We start from the raw sequence: 13,666 nt of genomic DNA, 5'->3' as shown, positions 1-13,666 counted from the left end.
AATTCTATTTTCCGTTGCTTGGCCTATAGCTTTGTATGCCTTAGCATCACAAATTCATATCTAAATACTTCTTAAATTTATTAGGATATCTGTCTCTAGGACACTTACTGGCAGTGGCTTGCAGATTAAAAACACGCACTGGTTGAAAAGGTTTTTACACCCATCTCCTCAAACCTTCCTACATCTTACTTTAAATCTATTCCCCCCTTGTGATCGATCCCTCCATCAAGAGGATACATTTCTTTTAGTCTACCCTATCAAAAGCTCTCCTTATTTTGCACATCTCAATCTGGTCTTAAATCTCCTCTGCTCTAAATAAAACAACCCCAGTCTGTCCAATCTCTCTTCATAACGGAAACTCTTCAGCCCAGACCATATCCCGGTAGATCTCTTCTGCATCGTATCCAGTGCTATCAAATCCCTGCTATCATGGGAATTACAAGACTGCACACAACATTCTAGCTGTAGCCAATGAACAAATGAAATAAATGATGCAGAAATCCACAGAAAATGGTCTTTTCCAACGAAGTCTCTTTTGACCAAGTATTACCCTGTGCCCTTTTTCCCGGGTCTGATGCTCCAATGTTCACTGGTCCACGTCAGTAAAAGCTGCTACATGCCATTTGATTTCACAACCGCGGGATCTAAATGGATCGACTGGCTTGAAGGTCCCAGTGGTGAAACTGGGGCACGTGTACCCAGCATCATTGACCAAAACAGGGCAGACTGAACGATGTCAATGTGAAAATGGGTGTCTGATTGTGCAGTGCCTTAATGAAGTGGAAGGATGGATGGAAAGGAGAGTTAGTGATTGTGGGAGAGAGAGAATTCTCCAAGAGGTGAGCTTAAATTCTGATGCATCAAACGCAGATATGTGAGAGCGAGGGTCTGAAGGGAGAAAGTCATCAACTGGGAGAATATTTTCACGTAAAAATGTTTGATATTTTGCCACATTTCTGTAGCACGTGTCACAAGGAATAAGTGACGCAATCGGTGAGCGCACGGTCCTTCTATGACGGTATAGAGGCGCGTGAAATGCCGAGGCTGTGAGCTCCAACCTCACCCGGAGCAGCTTTTATTGACATGGAGCAGGGATTACTGGGGCATCAGGCTGTGGGAAAAATGTTGTTGAGCAAAACAGAATATGTTGGAAGAGACCAGTCTCATTGTTTGGATAATAATCAGTACCGGCGGGAAACACCTCAATTATTCACTGAAAAGCATAATTTGTCAGCAGGAGAAGGATCTTCTGGGGAGAGAGAAACGGAGATGATGTTTTAGCTCGACAACCTTTCCCATATCGCTGACACAGTGCTGGGATAAATTCCGCGAAGGGCTGTTTATCTGTTTCGTACACTGTCTCTCTTTTTGTCCCCTAGAATGGGTAGTACTTTCTGCTTATGGGTGGAATCGAAGATAATCAATGACCTACAGAGGAAATGAGATAATCATTTCAGGGAAATAAGCTTGCAGGGCTCAGTGGAGGGAGCAGGGGAATTACAGAATCTACATTTCTCTGTAGAAAGCTTTCCATTGAACATGCTGTAAAAAAAGGTTGCACATGATGTTGGTGCGGCCTCTTCTGGAGTAGTGTACAGTTCGGTGCACTGTGCTATGGGAATGATATTATTCAGCTGGAGATGGTTCAGAAGAGACTTACCAGGATGTTACTGGCTTTGGAGGGTTTGAGTTATATGGAGAGACTGGATAGGCTGGAACATTTTGAGCAGGAGCGAAGGATCTTGTGGAGTGACATTACAGAGGTTTATAAAATCATGAGGGTTATAGATAAGGTGAATAGCAGGTGTCTTTTTCCGAGTGTGGGGGATTTCACATCAAGGAAGCAAATTTTAAAGGTGGAAGGAGGAAAACTTTAAAAAGACATTTTTCTTTTTACGCTGATTCGTTGGTGTGTGGAACTTCCAGAGGGATTGATGGATGCCGGTACAGTTACAACGTTTAAAAGACATTTAGATAAGTGCACGAATAATAAATATTTGGAGAGATATGGGCCAAGCTCAGGCAGAGGGAATAGTTTAGTTTGGGATTGCAGTCGGCATGGACTGGTTGGGCCAAAAGGTCTCTTTCCATGTGTATGACACGATGACTCGAAGTGGCTAAAGCTGCAACTGTTATGCTATATAAATTGGGCCTGCCAGATTTTTACCTGCAGTCTTCACCTTTCAGAAAATAGATTAAACTTTTTTCCAATGTCAGTGCAAGCTCTTATTCTTGACTTTAAAACCTGACGCCCTGTTCACAGCTCCAAACCGCCTTCCATTTCAGTGACTGGATGTAAGACAAACCCGCCCCTCACTCACGCCGTTATAGGTTGGAGACTCTGCCCTCCACATTTCCCGATTGGTCGGAACACGCGCCCCGCCCCTCGTTCTCCCAGATTGACCCGGCAGCTCCGCGTCAAACCTCCAGTCCCGCCCCTTGCTTTCAATTGGTCAAGGGACGTCATCCAGCGGGCATGCAGCGTTTCGGATCACGCGCATGCGCGTGCCGTGAAGGATGTTCGGAAAAAAATATTCGTCTATCACATTGTTAGGCGGTGAGTAAAAGTTAAAGACCAAACCAGCGTTCGGCGTGATATTCTGACCAGAAAGTTTCATTGTTGCTCACTTTAGGTCTCAAGCTCCAAATATGGGTTTTCCGCTGCCGCGATTTAAGCCGCAGAGAACCTCAGGCTTCTTCCCAGAAACAGGCCCCAGTCATCAGTAGCCACTTGTTTCAGCGGGCGGTGGGTGTGCGCAGGCGCTGTTGGCGTAGTGACGTAAAGACTTGTGCGTGATGCCGTATGATGGTTCGCACCTCAGTTCCGGAGCTCCCTTTTCCCATCCCCCACTCTTCTCCCCTCCATCCCTGATCTACTCCAGTGTCACCTTCTGGGGCTCTGCAGTTTTGTTTCATTATTCCCGGTGGGAGGGATTACAACAGTAAAACTGCAATATGAAGGTGAGATGAAGCTGGATGTGATAAATAGCAGCAATCCCACCAGAATCCAAGTCCTGTAACCCCCTGTAAACTTCCAGGTGTCTTAGCAGCTGGATGTCTGACTGAATCCTTCCTGCACATGGAGCAGGGGAATGGTATATCCCTGGTGTGACAGCACATTTGGCGGCCTGTTCAGGTGGGGAAGTGTATCCCTGTCGTTGTCCTGATTTTTCCACAGTATCTTTTGTCTCTCCTGGCTGGCATAATCAGATAAGTTCTGACCCAGTCGACAGAATATCCATATCGTTGTTTTTTATTTTGTTGTTATTTCTGCTGATTGTGACTGAATGAGATTTCCGTTGCTGCCCATCACTGGTTAGATGTTGCTGATTTCCCAGCTTTATCTTCTCACGATCAGAAATTATTTGTCCTGCACTGGAGATCATTTTTGCTTCTATACTAAGACTGAGCATCAAATAATTGTTATAGCACAAGAATAGCAATCAAAAACAGATCAGCATCACTATCACTGGATTCACAACACAGTGAAATTATTTTCTTGTGATTTTGTACCTAGGTACAAAACGGAGACATTGTAAACTTTTCACTGCATTCTTGTATGCCTGTAATTGATTACAGGTGACAATGAAACCAAATTCTGATTGCATTTCCAAATGTAAATTTAAAAATTTAATGGCCATCTAAATTGCCCAAACCAGACTTTATGATTAACAGATCTTGGACACCAAGTTTAGAGAAAAGAAATGACAATTACTTGAGCAAAACAAAAGTAAACAACTGAGCAATCTAATCAATATCTGTGATACAAACACAGTCTTTATTCATAACCTCCACTCTCTCAGATAAGGGTATTTTGAAATGAAAATAAAATTCATGTAAAGTGTCAGTTCAGTTAACCAGTTTCAAACAATGGATGCCAAGCTTTTGTGCAATCCTTGGATAATGAGTTGTTCACGGCCATGTAGAACCTTATTAATTTCTAACTCAACAGTGAATGTAGACAGTTTCAGCAAACTTCCATAAGTATTTTCTTATTTCCTATGTTGCTTTTCTTGGAACATTCAACTATTTTAGAACCGGATAGAAAATGAGAGACAGAGCAATCAGTCCTGAACCTTCCAAAATCACTGCACCTCCTTGACCTTCTTGAACTGCTGCAGTCTGTGCGGTGAAGTTGCTCCCAGATTGCTGTTCCATAAGGAGTTACAGGATTTTCATCCAGTGGTGACAAGGTAATGCTGATATCTGTGGGAGTTACAGTCGTTTTGTTTTTATATCCCATGTTTAACAGAATAGAAACACAGGGAAGAGGATCAGGAGTAGGCCATTGTGATGTTTGATCCTGCTGTGCTATTCAGTATGATCATGGCTGATCATTCTACTCCGTGACCTGTTCCTACTTTGGACCCATGCTCTGTGATCCCTTTAACCCTCAGAACGATATCTATCTTTTCCTTGGGAAACATTCAATGTTTTGGCCTTAACTGCTTTCTGTGGCAGCAAATTCCACAGACTCATCAGTCTCTGAATAAAGAAACTTTTCCACATCCCAGTGCTAAGTGGCCTAGCCCATATCCTTAATCTGTTAACCTCTGGTTCTAGACTGCCCAGTCATTGAGAACACTCTTCCTGCATTTACCTTGTCAGTCCTGTTCGACTTTTTTTGGTTTCTGTGAGATCTTCCTTCATTATTCTAAACTCCAGTGAATTTCATTCTAACCAATGCATTCTGCCCTTATATGTCAGTCCAGCCATCCCAGGAATCAGTCTGGTAAACCTTTGTCGTGCAGCCTCCATAGCCAGAACATCCTTCATCAGATAAGTATTCCAAAACTTCCCACAATGCTCTCGTTGTGGTCTCACCAAGACCCTGTACAATTTCTGCAAGACATCCCTGCTCCTGTACTCAAATTTTCTCACAATGAAGGCCAACATAGCATTTGCCTTCTTCACCTCCTGCTGCACCTGCACGCTTACTTTCAGCAACTTGGGTACAAGGACAAACCGGTCTCATTGCATCTTCTCCCTTTCCTAACCTATTTCCATTCAGATAATAATCTGTCTTTCTGTTGTTGTGATCAGACTGCATAGCCTCCCATTTTGTCCACAACATCCTATATCCACTTTGTATTCTTGCCCACCCACTTAATTCCAAATCACACTGTAGCATATGCGCATCCTCCTCACAGTTCACTGTCCCACCCAGATTCCTGTCATCTACAAGCTTGGAGATATGACATTTAAATTTCCTCATCTAAATCATTAACAGATATTGGGTATAACTGGGGTCCAAGCACTGATGCCTGCGGTACCACACTGGTCACTGGCTGCCACTCAAAAAATGACCTGACTGTTCTTGTACTTTGTTTCCTCTCTGTCAATATACTACCCCCAATCCCATATACTTCAACTTTACATGCTAATCTCTTCTGTTGGATATTTTGAATGCTTTCTCAAAGCCCAAGTAAACTACATCCACTGCCTCCCTATCAACTCTAAACTTTGCATTCTTGAAACATTCCAGCAGATTTGTCCATCTGTATTTCCCTTTCATAAATCCAGGCTGATTGACTCTGTCCAATCTTGTCACTGTTTTCCAGTTTTCGGCTACCCAGTCTGTAAATCGATGTTTTCTCTCCACCTCCTTTTTTCAAAGAGTGGACTTACATTAGCTACCCTCCAATCCGTAGGAATTGTTCCAGAGTCCATAGAATCTTAAAAAAATGACGATCAATCTCCTCTGTTCAGATTCAGGCCCCTAGTTTCAGAATGTGTCCACTATCTCGCCGGCCACTTTAAGTACTCTGGGCTGTCGATTACCAGGTGCTGGGATATGTTGGCTTTTAATCCCATCAATTTCCTCAACACCATTTCCCTACTAATACTGTTTTCCTTCAGTTTCTCCCTCTCCTGCATTCCCCAGCATTTTAAGGATATTATTCTGTCATTCGTTCTGATGACAGAACCAAAATATGTGGTTAATTGTTCTGCCATCTCTTTCTTTCACATTATAATTTCTCCCCTGTTTCTGGTTGTAAGCAATTTGTTTTCATTGATCTTTTTGCTCTTCCTTTTATCTTTAGGAGCTTTTCCAATTAGTTTATACGTTCCCCACAAGCTTACTCTCGTACTCTATTTTTCCCGTCTTATGTGGCAGGGCTACCTTTCCTGGTTTATTTTGTGCCAGATAGGAATTAACAGCAGTTGCAGGTCTTCCAAGTGCTCTGTAAATGTTTGTCATCCCTTTAAGTTTACGTTCCCTGAGTTATTGCAGCCTACGTGCTCGTCATACCATTGTAATTTCCTCTCTGTTTAGAATTTGGCCCTCATTCTCAGACTCAAAAGTGTCACTCTCCATCTGAATGAAGAGTTCTGTCACTGAGTTCTTCATTCTTCCACTAGGGGCCTCTCGCAGCTAGATTGCAAATTATTCCTTTCTCATTACTCAATTTAAATGCTGAAATTAAATTTGCCATAGTCCCAGAAGATCATAGGACTGCTCTCTCACTTCAGAGAGAGAGATGAGTAATGATGCTTTAACCTGAGGGTCACCATGCCTCTGGCAAGGGGCAGGATTAAGAATGTGGGACCTTCATGGTGACCTCAGCTTGTACAGGAATTGAGCGCATGCTGTTGGCATCAGTCTGCATCACAAATCAGCCATCCACCCAACTGAGCTAACCCACACCACCCCCACCCCCCCGGCCATTACAGAATATGCAATCTAGGATGGCCTGTCCTCCGTTTGGTTCCTCACTGTATCAATCCAGAAAACCATCTCATACACACTCCAGGAATTTCTCCTCTATGGTGTTACTGATTTGATTTGCGTGATCTATGTTCAGATTGAAGTCACCCACAATAACCCTGACACCACAAGATACAGGAGCAGAATTAGGTTCTTTGCCCCATCGATTCTGCTCCACCATTTGATCATGACTAATGTGTTTCTCAACACCATTCTCCTGCCTTCTGCCTTCTCCGGCAACCGTTGATCCCCACAATCGAGAATCTATGTATCTCTGTCATCATTGCACTCAATGAATTGGCCCTCTATGACAATGAGTTCCACAGCTTCACCACCCTCTTGCTGAAGAAATTCCTCCTCATCTCAGTTCTAAAGGGTCATCCCTTCACTGAGAGGCTGTGCACTTGGGTTCTAGTCTCTCCAATATGTTGACATCTTCTTCATGTCCATCTATCCAGGCCTCTCAGTATTCTATAAGTTTCAATCACATAGAGTCATAGAGCCAGACAGCACAGAAACAGACACCTTGGTGCAACCAGTCCATGCCGACCCCTTTCCAAAACTAAAGTAGGTTCACTTGCCTGCATGTGGCTCATATCTCTCTAAATATTTCTTACTTAAGTACTTTTCCAGATGTATTCTAAACATTGTAACTGTACCCACATTCAGCACTTCCTCTGGTAGTTCATTCCACACACAAACCACTCTGTGAAACAAAAATTGCCCCTCATGCCCTTTTTAAATCTTTCTCCTCTCACCTTAATAATATGCCCCTGAGTCTTGAACTCCCCCAACCTAATGAAAAACAACCTGCCATTCACCTTAGGGCAGGACTTATTCAATTAGTGGTAGGGCCCTGCGTAGTGTTATACCTAGGTACCTTTGTATCTAAGATGGTGCCATAAATGCTGACTTGTAAACTTTTCACTATACTCATGTGAGTACATGTGACAATAAAGCTAATTCAATTTGATTAAAAATACGCCCCCTAATCTTGAAATCCCCACCCTCGGGGAAAGACACCTGCCATTCACCTTATCTGTACTCCTCAGGATTTCATCAACCTCTTTCAGGTCAAGGTCAACCTCAACCTCCTCCCCTCCTGTGAAAGAAGTCCCAGCCTATCCAGCCTCCCCGATAACTCAATCCAAGCATTCCTAGCAACTTCCTGGTAAATCTCTTCTGAGCCCTGTCCAGGTTAATGATATCCTAACTGTTACAGGGCAACCAGAACTGGACACAGTATTTCAGAAGAGGCCTCAACGATGTCCTGTATGACCTCAACATGATGTCCCAACTCCTGTAAACAAAGGTCTGAGCAATTAAGTTAAGCAAACTACACACCTTCTTAACCACCCTGTCTAGGCGTGTGACAAACTTCAAAGAATTATGTCACTGAACCCCTAGTTCTCTCTGTTCTACAGCACTACCCAAGGTCCTACTTTTATTTGTATAAGTCCTGCCCTTGTTTGTTTTACCAAAATGCAATACCTTGCATATATCCAAATTAAACTCCATCTGCCACTCCTCAGCCCATTGTCCCCATTGATCAAGATCTCTTTGTAATCTTAGATAACCTTTTCAGTGTCCACATTCAACATACAAACTATCCTCTGATTGAAAAGGTTTCCCCATCGTTCCCTGTTATATCTTTCTCCTCTCACCTTAAAACATAAGAATTCCCCTATCCAAAGGAAAAGACCTTTGCTATTCAGCTTAGCTACACCCCTCATGATTTTACTAAACTCTGCAAAGTCACCCCTCAACCTCCTACATTCCAGCCTATCCAGTCTGTCCTCATAACTCAAACCCTCCAGCCTCGGTAACGCATTGACTCGAAGTGTAGCAGCAAGCCACACAGAGTAGAACGTCACTCCGGCCACGAGAAATATCACCTAATCTCCAGTTCTTTGGCTCTTGGTCAAATACTTTGGCAACAGGAACTGTCCAGCCTGATACATGGAGAGTGAACATTTGGCCTCGCTTTCTCCACAATAAAAACTGACACAAAATATTCATTTAATATCTCTCCCATCTGTTGAGTTTCAACACAAGCGTGACCTCCTTGATCTTTAATGTGCACAACTCTGTCTCCAGTTGCTCTCTTGCTGTACGTGTACTAGTAGAACCTCTTTGGATTATCCTTAGTCTTCGCAGATGAGGTTATCTCACATCCCCTCTTTGCCTTCCTGATCTCCCTTTCATATAACAACAAACTTAATTCTTAATCATCCTTTGGGCAGTTAGAAGGGATGATAAATGCTTGCTGAGTTGCCATGATCCCATGAACAAACAAAAAAAAAATCCAATCACTGAAGTTACTTGTGAACCTGCTGGTGTTTCATTAAGCGAGACGACTGAATTTTTCCCACACACAGAGCAGGTGAATGACCTCTCCCCAGTGTGTATTTGCTGGTGTACAGTGAGGGTTGATGATGTCCTGAACCCAGCCCGACAGTGAGCGCACCTGAACTGTCGACCTTCAGTGTGAACATGTTGATGGTACATCAGTCCACCTGAGCTTTTATAGCACTTCCCACAATCTGCATATTTAAAGGGTCTCTCTTCAGTGTGAATCTGTTGGTGTTTCAATAGGCTGGATGACCGGGAGAAATCCTTCCCACACCTGGAGTAGGTGAATGGTCTCTCCCCGGTATGGACTTGCTGTTGTGTCAGCAGGTGGGATGACTGAATGAATTACTTGCCACACTCACAGCAGGGAAACAGCCCCTTTCCAGTGTGAAACTGCTTTGAATGCCTTCTCACACACGAAGCAGGTGAACAGTTTCTTGCTGGTGTGATGACACCACTATGTTTGCAGCTTGGATGGGTAATTGAAACTCCTCCCACTGTCTCCATAGATCCACAGTTTCCTGTCAGTGTGGCATTGCTTCAGTTTCACAAAGTCAGTTGATCGCCTGAAGCCTCGTCCGCACACGGAATCTGTGCACAGTTTCTCTTCACTGTGAATGGCGCATCTACCTTCCATGTTCAAAATCTGATGATATTCAACTTACATTACAATGAAGCAATTCTGTCAGATGCTGTTTCTCGACTGCACATCCTCAAATTCCAAAACAATGTGGAATTGACCAGAAACAAAAGAAAAGGAGCATAAGATAACACACAAAAAGAAAGGTAGCTTGTGAAATCAAGGTGAATGATCTGGTAATTTATGGGGCTGGCACAGGGGAATAGTGACCATAAAAGCTGCCATCTTACTATTAAATCACCAACGAATTCACTCGTGTTCATCAGCGATGGGAACCTGTCATCCAATCAGGACCTATGGAAGACTCTGACCTCAATGGAAGAAAGGGAGCACTGGGCAGGGGCTAAGAACAGCCCATGCTTTCAGTGGGAGAGGCTGTAGCCTTCGTATAGCGACCTGAAGAGGTTCCTTCCTTGCTGTTTTGTTCAGAACAATTAAATAAGAGCCTGTTTTAAAGGAGCGTGCAAGTCAACTGCTCGCTAGCTTCCGTGGTGCAATTGGTCAGCGCTTTCAGCTCGTACGTGCAAGGTTGGTGGTTCAAGGTCACAAAGGCAGGAGCAAGCACTGTTCTCACTCTACTAGTTCCATTTTTGTGATATAGGTCCGGGTTTTTAATGCGGTTAGGAAAATGCTCCCCAAACGGAAATCTTATCCAGTGAGTAACCGCAAAGGCGTTTTGATGTTGTTCTAATAGCTAACGTAAAGAGCTGCGGATGTTGGGAAAATTAAACAAAAACAGAAACTGTTGGAGAAACTCAACAGGTTTGGTAGTACCTGTGGGAGAAAACAGTTCTGAAACACCCTGATTCTCTGCCCACAGATGCTGCCAGATCTGCTGAGTTTTTCTGGCAATTTATGTTTTTATTTTTAAATGAATGTGTATTCCACCTATTGCAATGAAACAAGCAGACCCACCATGTACTGAATTTAACCCTTTTGAAATCTGTGAAGTGATTGGATTCAAACAAACCCAGTAATGAGTCACTCTTCCTCAGCTCCACAGGGAGAGAGACCTGGAAAGGTGAGTGGGTAGTGCGCTGCTGCAGTCATTGCCGAGTGGTTGAGGAGATGGAGTTTGAAACCCATTGGGGTGTCCCTGGGCAGTTTCGAAACCTGCCGACTGTGGTTGAGCACTGAGGGCAAATCAGAAGGGAGTTTAAAGCCTCCTTGTTTGCAACAGGAATCACAGGAAGGGTGGGGAAAAAGCATTTCATCCAGATCGCCAATGGTGAGAATATACAACTCACTGACTGTTGGAATGGAACAACATTGGAGTTGAGGCATGCTCAGATGTACACTTGAGGCTGTGCACGAAATGCTGGGAAATGAGATTAGAATACTCAGGGTCTTCAGTACGACTGCTGCAGACATGAAGGGTCTTTCTGCAGTGCTGGAGACCTCAGTTTGTGAAGTGACAGGACAATGCTTGCAAAATACACTCCTGTCTGTGAGGCACGTTATCCATTGAGATTGGGGATAACTGGTATTGTGCATATTCCTGGAATCAGTACCTGGGAGAATCTGGAAAATGCGACACTGGTGTTTCTTTACCCAGCTGTGCGCAAGCTCATTGTTTCTCAATGCCTTGTCTTACAATCCATGGCCCTGCTTTCCAGGTAAAGATTGGCTTCATGATCTACCTACATTCGTACCAAGCAGGTCATTGAGCTGGGAGCTGGAGGTGAGACAGGGACAGAAGCACAAAGAGGTGCGACGTGAAAGTGTTTAGAGTTTTCCTTATGTTATGAATTTGGATAGAGTAATTGTGGAGTGGAAGGCAAGAAGCTAAAATGTGTGGTTCCTTTGAGATTTGTGCTTTGTCTGTACTTCGAAATTTAAACAAAAATCTGTCTGTGAGCAGCAGCTGAAGTTGCCAGTACAGAGAGCCTGAAAAAGTGAAACAAATGTATCAAAGCCTTCCAGGCGGCAGGCAAAACATCCGTCTTGTTTGAATTTGGCCAATTAATGTAAACGAAGCCCCTAGATACAGGAAGCCAATTGGATTGAAATCTGATGGTGTTTACAACCTGAAACCAATCACATGATAAGAATGTGATGATGTCCTAATGGGTAGAGAAGGCGAGGGAGAGAGCCGACTGTCATCTGCCAGAGTTAGCACCATTCAGCTCTCAGAGAAAGCACATCGAATTCATCGAAAGGAGCACAGCATTTTAGCTCAAAGTCCTTACTGAAGAAATTTGAGAGATAAAACATTCCTGATGGCAGAATTAATGGAATAAAGGCATTTGTGAAGAAAGCGGAAATGACAGAATATTCCAGAAGACAGCCTGTGCGAACTTTGAGAGATTAAGTTATAATTTATTTAGTGCTTCTTATTAATTGAGTTTATTTTAGTGGGACTTGTTTTTATTTCAACAGCATTATAGTAGAATTTAGACCATTTCAGGAGTAGTTAGCAGTCTAAGGGGGAATTGTCGGTTTGTTAGTAATTTTGTTAATTTGTTCATTGTTGGGTTTAATAAATAAATTGTTTCTTGTCACTTGTAAAATGGAGATCAAGGATTTTCTTTCTATTACATTCTCTTTTAATAGATTATGAAGGGAAAGGCGAGCTTCTGGGGGTGTTTACGGGGTAATTATTAGACGGGAACCCCTACTTCTGTCATAACAGATCGGGGCTTGTGTTTTAGTTTAATTATCAGAGGGGTCTGGCCATTCCCTGTTGTAACACCTTCTGTCAGTTCTCGTTAGTGAGGGATGTCTGCCGGGCCCTGTCCTGTTAGATTCCCAGAAGCTGCAGTGATCGGGTCAGTGAGTTCACAAGATTGACAGTTGAATGTGAGCAGCTTGTCGGACTATTTCAGCTCACTGTCCATTTCATAACCCAGCTCACGCTAATGGTTCTCATTTTCTGCAGAAGTCACTTGTGATCCACCTGAAGCTGCCTTTTGTTGCAGAAACTTGTGTGTGGGGATGCAGAACGGACATGAAGCACATGGAGTGGATATAATCATGAGGACTCTGTCACTCTCGGGGATGTGTCTGTGTGTCTCCCTCTGAAGGTGAAAATGAGGATGAGTTCCTTAAGGGAGTATTTACACAGTTTTACCATCTGAACCTTCAGTTCAATTCATTGTGTCATTTGAGATTACAGGGACAAGCTGATTGACATTTGCCCTTGAACCATGAGAGCACACAAGGCTATGGGCTAAATGCTAGAAACTGGGACTGGAATAGATGGAGTTTTGGTGATCTGCACTGACACAATGGGCGGAATGGTTTTCTTCCACCCTGTAAAAACTCAAAAACTGAGAAATAAATCGACAGTGAAAATGATCGCAAATTAAAACGCAAAGGCAGTATCATTGAGAAAATATATGAATGTGTCTGTTGCTTTCCCTGGTGATCAAGTGGTTAGGATTTGGCACTCTCACCTTTGTCGCCTACGTTCGATTCCTGGTCAGGAAATGGAAGTTCTACTCTGCTAATTTATCGTGATGACAGCATTTCTGACTGTTTTTTTCAGGAGCTGTAAGGTAATCTATTTTATTGCAAAAGCTATTCAGATTAACATAAAACAAAGAACTGTGGAAAACTGACACGAAAACAGGAATAGATTGAGAAACTCAGCAGGTCTGACAGCACCGGTGTAGAGAAATAGAGTTAACATTTCGGGTCCAGTGACTATTTGTAAGTGCAAGGTTTGTTATGAATTTCTATATTACAATGCCAGAGGAAATTGTCAGCTCTGTCTGTTGAATCAACATATTTATCAAATTGTGCTCTCTCATTAGCTGACAACTGTCAACTTTACAACCTTAAAGGTATTTCATTGGCTCTAATGCTCCTTCCATTGTCCAGATGTGGTGAAAGGCTGATTAAATGGTTGCCTTTTTCTTTTCCCTTGTGTCAGTTTGCAGCCATGTCAAATGGAGAATTGGTCCTTTCAGTGTCTATCTCAATATGTATCTCTATTTGTCTCTCTTTGTTTCTGTATATCCACT

General features: G+C 43.1%; 1 long non-coding RNA gene across 2 annotated transcripts; it reads left to right on the top strand.

Moving 5' to 3' along the window:
• Window positions 1–2,446: 2,446 nt before the first annotated feature.
• On the top strand, window positions 2,447–12,665 carry LOC125481836. Of its 2 annotated transcripts, none has more exons than XR_007261473.1 (3): window positions 2,447–2,557; window positions 4,036–4,193; window positions 12,580–12,665. It is a non-coding gene; the product is annotated as an uncharacterized LOC125481836 (long non-coding RNA). The 2 variants fall into 2 exon arrangements; XR_007261472.1 differs by lacking the exon at window positions 12,580–12,665 and adding an exon at window positions 7,932–8,035.
• Window positions 12,666–13,666: the final 1,001 nt, after the last annotated feature.

The sequence above is a fragment of the Rhincodon typus genome, unplaced genomic scaffold, assembly GCF_021869965.1.
Source record: "Rhincodon typus isolate 14 unplaced genomic scaffold, sRhiTyp1.1 hic_rhity00003780, whole genome shotgun sequence".
Classification (NCBI taxonomy): Eukaryota; Metazoa; Chordata; class Chondrichthyes; order Orectolobiformes; family Rhincodontidae; genus Rhincodon; species Rhincodon typus.
The sequence above is the reverse complement of the archived record's forward strand: the minus strand, read 5'-3'. Positions and strand labels throughout refer to the sequence as shown.